The 8,149-nt window shown below is 46.5% G+C and overlaps 1 pseudogene; it reads right to left on the bottom strand.

Moving 5' to 3' along the window:
• Positions 1-1,706: 1,706 nt before the first annotated feature.
• Positions 1,707-4,019, bottom strand: LOC140208297 (probable G-protein coupled receptor 139; annotated as a pseudogene).
• Between the last annotated feature and the right edge of the window lie 4,130 nt (positions 4,020-8,149).

Below are 8,149 nucleotides of genomic sequence, written 5' to 3'. Positions count from 1 at the left end.
AGCAGCTCCTTCCAGTTCACTTTGGCCAGCTCCTCTCTCATACCACTGTAATTTCCCTTACTCCACTGAAAGACTGCTACATCAGACTTTACTTTCCACTATGAAATTTCAAGTTGAACTCAATCATATTGGGTCTGGAATATGCACATATATATTTGTCTCGTTGTGTTTTGTAAATGCGAGGACTGGGCCTCAAAGCCACGGATTCGCCTGGTAGGAATCGGTCGTCTAGGTGACAGTCTACAGATGATATCGGTGGACTGGGGAGTCCAAGGTTAAACTGCATCTATCCTGCGTCGTTGTGTGTTTTACTGATATTCTATATGGGTTTGGGACTCTCATTACGTGATAATGATCTTGTGTGTGCTTACTGTGAGTGAGTGTTGGTAACGTGTGCTCGCACCTTGACCCCGTGGCAAAGCTGTCTCTTTTGGCTGTATTCATGAGTATTAATATACGGATAAATGACAATTAGACTTAAATTGAACTGAATTGAATTGAGAAGTCTGTGAGGGATCAAAGGATCTTGCAACAGTTTAGTTCAATCTGATTACTTACGCAGGCAGAACCAAGTGGCAAGCATCATTCACCAAAGTCTTGCTTTAAAAGACAAACTCATAAAGGATGCTATACTATAAATGCAATCCTCATTCAGGTTGAGAGCCCGGGTGTATATTGATATGACAACAGATCCATTATTTCATATTCATAATAACCGTCCTGATAGAATGTCACAAGACAAACAAAAAAAAAACACAACTTCCTTAATGGATCCATTCCAAACATACTCAACATTCCGAAATCCAGAAGTGAAATCAGCAGAACTATGCTGACGTAAAGGAGAAAGTTGATAGACTATGGTATGAGCAGCGTATACATTGTACCGACAGTAATATCTACAAAATCAATGCACAATAGTGACGGCAATATTTATGTAAAAGTCCAAAACGCACCAGTACTAAACCCCACTAGAATAATCGGAAAGCTTTTGCCAATTGAGAAGTCATTAAAAGTTATGACCGTTTTTTTGTTACCCACCCCTCCCCGCCAGGCACCCTGGGAAATGGGAAGAAACGTGCTTTTCTCACACAGTAATTCCAGTCATCTTTAGAAATAGACTTTTTGCAGATGATAATTGGACCTAGTGCAGGCATTCCCTGGGCAGGTGCACACATCGGGAAATTCATACAAACTCACTCATTGGATACAGGTAAGCACGAATGTTGAAATTTAAATATCTGTAAATGTGAGCGTTGTCTGCTCGTAGCGTGTTGAGGGACGTGCCGATCCGATACCGGATGCAATCAGTTAAATCTCACCGCGGTGTTGTCTACTGACTGCGAGCACGGAGCAGTCCCGAGCTGATCCTCGATGCGCTCAGTGTGAATTGCGCCCGGTCTCCTTGTGACGGCAGTATTTCCGTTCGGTGCTCCGTTTCCTCACCGTCAACGACAAGCCGGTGAGGAGAGCGGGATTTGTTATCGATTGACGTGTGGCGGTAACGGCAGCGGAAATATAGTTAAAAATACAAATAAAAGGTAGTTTGAGTTTAATAATTGGTAGGAGGTGCAAGTCGCAGGCTGCAGTTGCCGAAGTGTCTGTTCCGGATCTGGGTTTCGATCGGACTGTCAACCACTCTCGCAGCTGCCGCGCTCTCCGCTGACCGCCAGTTCCGTAGTGTCAAGACGAAAAAAAGAACTGCGAGCTCAGATGTGTTGTTCATTAATTAGTTGAATAATTGACGAGAGCGGATATTTCGCTGTCCTGATGAACTGCTCTCTGAACTTGGACTGAGTCACCCCATAAATAAAAGTGTTTGTGCAGCAGCTTAATATCACCAGCATGTATCCGGAGTGTTGAAATATATATTCCGAATCGTTGTAACAATTCTGATCCAATCCAGCAATGGTGTAATAAAGGAATTCGGCAACTTTTACTGACCACAGTGTGATGAAGCTTCCGGAGATGGTGAGAAGTAAGATCACAGACCTCCTCCTGCTCTCCATCTCCGGGTCACTGCGGTTCTCCGCCTTGTTCTGACCCCTCAGCCCCTTACGGACCCGACTGGCCACCAAAATGTGTCTGACCGTCAGAGCGTTGAACAGGAGTATTAACACGAACGGGAGCAATGGCGCTAGAACGGTAGAAAGCCAGCTATATCCCACCCACCTGCGATCCGTATAGTAACTCGATTTACGAATGCAGCCCCAGGGTATATTATCAATTACTTTCATTGGTCGATACATAAAGAAGTAGGGCACATTTTTAAAACAGAAAAGAACGCCGGTTGTTGTCAAAACTGCAGCCGCAGTTTTCCCGGTGCAATATTTTGCTTTCAGCTTCTGGCAACAGATGGGACAAACCGATCAAACGTAAAGGTGACAGTGAACCAGACAGAACAGTCTGTGGCAGCCCTTAAGGGGACATAGTTCACACTGCATACGGCGGTGATGTCCAGAAACGTCCCGGGCAAGTAATAATTAAAGACCCGCCCCAATATAACCTGAAAGATGATGGTCAGTAGATCCGCCGTTGCCATGGCCACCAGGTAGCGAGTGGTGCAGGTGGAGAGGCCGCACTTTCCCCGGGACAGGATCACAATCGCCACTAAATTCACTGGAGAAACAGCAGAAATAATGAGCGAATTACTATCCCGCCGCCACATGGGTCTCAGCGCAAGAGAAGTGCATAAAAATTGAGAACAATCAAAGTTTGGAGACAACGCATTTCTGGAGTTTAACAGGTGTAAAGTGGGACTCGTAGATGTCCCGTACAATTACATGCTGGGTGAATGGTAACAGTACTCGGTCCAGGAAGAGGAGCAGGGTTTGGGAAGGAGGCATTGTAAACGAATCGGGGAATAGTCTTTGGTTAGGAGAAATCATTACAAATCTCCAAACATCAAGTTTTTGACATCTATGAAGCTTGGATACATCGGAAATTTCTGATCGACGATGTTTGCTACGTTTCTGTCACGTACATTCTGGAATCACCCCATGCAACGAAGCCCCGTTCCCTCCACCTCTGTCTCCCGTTCACATGTCTTCTCCTCCTCCCCAACTCCCGTTTGCCATCCGCGTACAGCGACCTCTGTTGCTTCGCTTCTTTAAAATTCTGCAACTACGCTTGACTGCGGTCGATTGCAATCAGGAAGTTCTAATTCCCGATTTGAAATGATTTTCATGTATTTTGAACGCTAGTGCTTAAACCATCCAGTTTCCATAGGAAAGCCAATATATATTTTTCAAAATATTCGCTCTTTGAGGGGTTGCTCCAGAATTACTGCAGCATTATTGTAAATGCCGCAAGGGTTATCGTTCCAGAGCGGAGTATCGTATGTACCTTACCCCGTCCGAACTCCAACAGACACTGCTGGGTTGGCTCTTAACTCCCTCTTCACTACACGTATCATAGGACATGAAAACAAACTCTGGTGCACTAAAACGCAAACAGACCCTTGTTTGAATTTTGGAATTTCACGATGGCTGGGAGTCTAACTCACAAGTGATGTCTACCGTTCTCCGCCGAATCTCGCCGGCGACCCGCTTCCGCTATCCCGTCCAACTTGAAGCAAGTTTTTGAAAACGCAGCGCAATAGGATAAATCTGAATGTGAAGCATGTTACGCTATTGATTCAGAGTATCACCATGTAGCCCGTAAAAATGCCGAGCGCGCTGGATTATCGGAGTTTACTTTGACAGAGGCTTTGCATTGATAAATCACAAATGTCGGTCATGAATCTGCAAAATGGATCTACCTATTCTATCTTCCGCTCTACAGCCATTTCAGCTGCCGGTTTATTTTCAGCCGAGGTCACGGATTGAACACGGAGTTCTTTACAATGTCCGCATCGCACTCACTGATACACCGGTATCACAACGCTGTCGGTAACTGAAAGAGTCCAACGACCGCGCACACAGGACAGCAAATGTCAGTTCGCCTCTGTTCTTACCTGGAACACCAATAACGGCAATGATCAAGAAGTATATCTTTCTCACACGGAAAAATGTTTCAAGCATATTGTGTGACATTCAGCCTGTCTTCCAGCTGCCCGCGATCTCGCTGAAGGAAATTCTGAGCTGATGAATCTCCACGCTCATTCATTTATATTCGCTCCAGCACACCGAATATTCAATATTACACAAGGCTGACGTGTCTTCCAACAGCTGGGATAAAAATAATCATGATGTCATTCAAGTAAATTCCCAATTGTGATGAGGTATGGATAGCTTGACAAGGAATTGCAAAATCTCAAAGACGATTCAGAGTCGGTGAATGTTACCGCGAGAAACGCTCAGACTCACCTCTCAGATTCATGATTGTTATTGTTGATCGTGTCATTGCTTGTCTCCATGGACACAGACATCAGAGACCAATGTTGTATTGTCATTGGCTGTTCTGTTTCACTCTGAGAATTGTTACAGTGATAGATCTTACAATAAAATTATATAAAACAGATTAAGTTGTTTGCATGTCCGTGTAATATAGTGAAGGGTCTCAAACTAATATCGCATCCAGGCTTACGAAGATAGTCAACCCACCAAACCGTTCATCGAATGAATTGCAACACATACAAAATACTGGATGAAGTTAACAGGTCAGGCAGCGTCTGTGGCAATATATGAACAGTCGTCACTCTGGCCGACTGTCGGCACATCAGCTCCAACGACAAAGTATTCCAGTAGCCAACCGTTTCCATTTCTATCCCCATTGCCGGGCTGACAGGTCTATAACCTCCTCTTCTGCCACGATATGGCCAATCTCTCATTGGAGCAGTAACACGTTTTATTCCGTCAAAATAGCCTCCTGTCTTATGGCATGGACATGGATATCTCCATCTTCCGGTATTTCCGTCTCTCCCTTCCCTCTCCTGCAATTCTCCTCTCTGCACTCTTACTCTCCTCCTCGTCTGTCTTTCCTCTCTCCCGGATGCCTCTCCTCCGCTTTCTCCCATGGTCCGCTCTCCTCTCCTGTCAGATTTATTCTTCTCACGCGCTTTGCCTTTTCCGCCAATTACCTCCCAGCCCCTTACTTCCTCACGCTACTCCAATCACCTGACTTCACCTATCACCTTCCGGCTTGTCCTCCTCCCGCTACCCCAAACATTCTTTTTCTGGCACCTTCCTCCTTTTTTTCTTTATCCAGCTTTGTTCTAGGTTCGCACCAGCAACCTCAGCTGCTTATTCATCTCCGAACCGGCTGTGTTCCTTCAGCTCTGGTGCAGCCCGTCACATGTCCGCGCCGGTATGAAGCAAAGTAATTCAATCACCGCACACATGACCCTCGTAATGGCGAAAATGCTTAAACCGACAGAGCATCAGCATTCATTACGTTTGCACCAACAATGACAATTGTTTTGCAGATGAAAAACGATGGTAGCGTTGTTGATACTGAGGTAGGTAGACGGATTTACATATTTGACGAACCGACCAGCACTTCCATTGGGAATACTACACAGTATTCTATATTCTGTGGCTTGTTTCTGACGAAGTGCTTATTTATTAAGTGGTCTGAACTGAGTGGCACACAAGAAAAGACTTCCACTGTGAGTAGATACTCGTTGCAGTAATAAATCAATGGGCTGTGGGCTATGGGACAAATTTCATTAGATGGATACTGAACGACAGATCGGGATCAATATTGAGGTATGTGGTGATTATCGTCCATGGGAGAGTAGTGCTAGGATATTCACAGAGAGTGACGGGGTTCTCGTGAGTGCTGATTCAGAATCAGAATCAGAATGAGAATCAGAATCGGGTTTATTATCACCGGCAGGTGACGTGAAATTTGTTAACTTAGCAGCAGCTGTTCAATGTAATACATAATATAGCAGAGGGAAAAAACAAATAATAACAAAAAAAAGTAAATAAACAGGTAAATCAGTTGCGTATATTGAATAGATTCTAAACAACGTGCAAAAACAGAAATACTGTATATTAAAAAAACACTGAGGTATTGTCCAAAGATTGTCCATTTAGGAATTGGATGGCAGAGGGGGAAAAGCTGTTGCTGAATCGACGAATGTGTGCCTTCAGGCTCCTGTACCTTCTCCCTAATGGTAACGGTGAGAAAAGGGTACGCCCTGAGTGTAGGAGGTCCGTAATATTGGACGCTGCCTTTCTGCGACGGACAAGGTAATGGAATTTCAAACATCAATGACGGTAGTGATGCGGATTGATAATGTGACTTCACTGACGGGAAAGGTCATGGTGCAGTAGGGTATAATATATACTATTGCATGATTAGCATATGGTAATTTTCTGCTCCCCGTCGGTCAAGGATGTGATTGCAGCGATTGCAGTGGAGCTGATGCAGAGGTGTGTCGCCAGGAAAATGGAGCTGTTCAGATAGCAGTGTCCATATAACCCCAATTCTCATCCACAGTCCCTGTTCACTCATCCAACCAGCCGGCTTGAATCAGTTGTTCCGAGCTTTCACCCTCCCTGCCTAAAGATGACCCTGTTGCATGTTGTACTTAGTTTCTGTTCTCCCTTGCTTCGTGGCCCTTTGTGGCTCGTTATGATGCGGTTTCTGATTAATCTTATCGATCAGTGCTGAATCCTCTCCGCTGTTCTGCTTTACGCCAAAACTCCTCTTCATTTCCTGACAGGATGAGAGAAACATCAATTGACCTAAAAGTATCGTTGCCTAAAAGAAATCGTCCGCCGACGTGAACACACGATCAGAAGCAACAGGAAACCGATAACTACAGTCCACCGCTCTCAGCGAAGTCTCCGCTCGATGTATCAGCTCCGCGTTCGTCAGCGTTCATCCTCTGAACCGAGGATTCTGCTGCCCGAAAGCTTTGACGGATCTCTAACCCGATGCTGCAATTTCCCGTCCCAGAGCGGCTTACACTTCGAGCTCCCATTTCTCTATATTCAATACGCCGTGTCAAGGTCGTCTTCCTTGTCCACCGCTTGGATGCACGAGCTCTGACCTGGGCTACCGCTTATGAAGACAGCATTTGCAATACATATGAGAATTTCACCGCTGACATGCGCTGCGTCTTCGAAACTTCCGAGATGTGCAGAGGAGGAAGCAGATCTGATACCTCACCTGCGACATGGATTGTGCCGTGCAGTCCAGGAGCCTCGCCCCGGGGTTCGGCTAGAATGGCGGAAGAGCCGCTTGTCCATTCCCATCACAGCCTCTCGGAGCAATTGAAATATGATCTGTTTGCCTGGGAGCTGCCCAATGAACTGCGAAACCTCATCAATCGGACTCTCCGTATTGACAGCGATCTTACGGAGCAAGCCTCATCACCAATGGCTCCAGGACCCACGTTGTTAGGGAGAGATTCTTTAACACCCCCAAGAGTCCGAGCGTTGGTGGAGGAAACAAAAACCTGCGTAGCTAATATTGTGGAGCCGACCACCACCGCATCAAATATCAACCGAGTCGGCTCTTCCCAGCTCCTCATTCCATTACCAGAGCCCGTCTCACTCCTTCTGTCCTTGCCCACAGTCCGTCGGCTCTACAGGCGAAGAAGTCTCTGCTGGATACCGGCGCAGCAGATTACTTTCTGGATCGGGCTGTGTGTGTGCAGCTTGGACGCCCAACCGAATCTGTCCCTCACGCCATCGACATCGCGGCCATTGACGAACCGTCCTTGGGATCTGAGACAGCCCGGGCGCCCACACAGCTTGTTCACCACGATTCATTCAATTCCTCACCCAACACTCCTTTCACCTTGTGTTACTCTTGGATCCCCACTCAAGACCCTCACTTTGCCCGTGGAGTTGGAGACCCACCTGCCGGAATCCCGGCCTGCAACATCAGTTGACTCCACCCAATAAATCCGTGGAAACGGAGTGGACCCTGGCCGTCACCAATCCTGCACAGGACTATCACAACTTAGCCATTGCTTTCGGTAACAGAGAAGCAAACGCTCTGTCACCTCACAGACATGACCTCCTTCTGGACATCTCCCATTCCCGCGGCACTCTGTTCTCCCTCACACCTTCGCTGACTGAAACTATCGATGATGGCATGGCCGAAGCGGTAAAGCGCGGCTTCATCTGCCCAGCCGATTGTCCGAACGGTGCAGTATCTTCGTCTCTGCAGTGACAACGGTGGACTCACCAGGATCACTGTAACGATACACAAACCTATGCCCCCATGGACAGCAAATTCACACACACCGTGT

Source organism: Mobula birostris, chromosome 13 (assembly GCF_030028105.1).
Source record: "Mobula birostris isolate sMobBir1 chromosome 13, sMobBir1.hap1, whole genome shotgun sequence".
Lineage (NCBI taxonomy): Eukaryota > Metazoa > Chordata > Chondrichthyes > Myliobatiformes > Myliobatidae > Mobula > Mobula birostris.
Note: the sequence above shows the minus strand (reverse complement) of the source record. Positions and strands in the feature narration are given on the sequence as shown.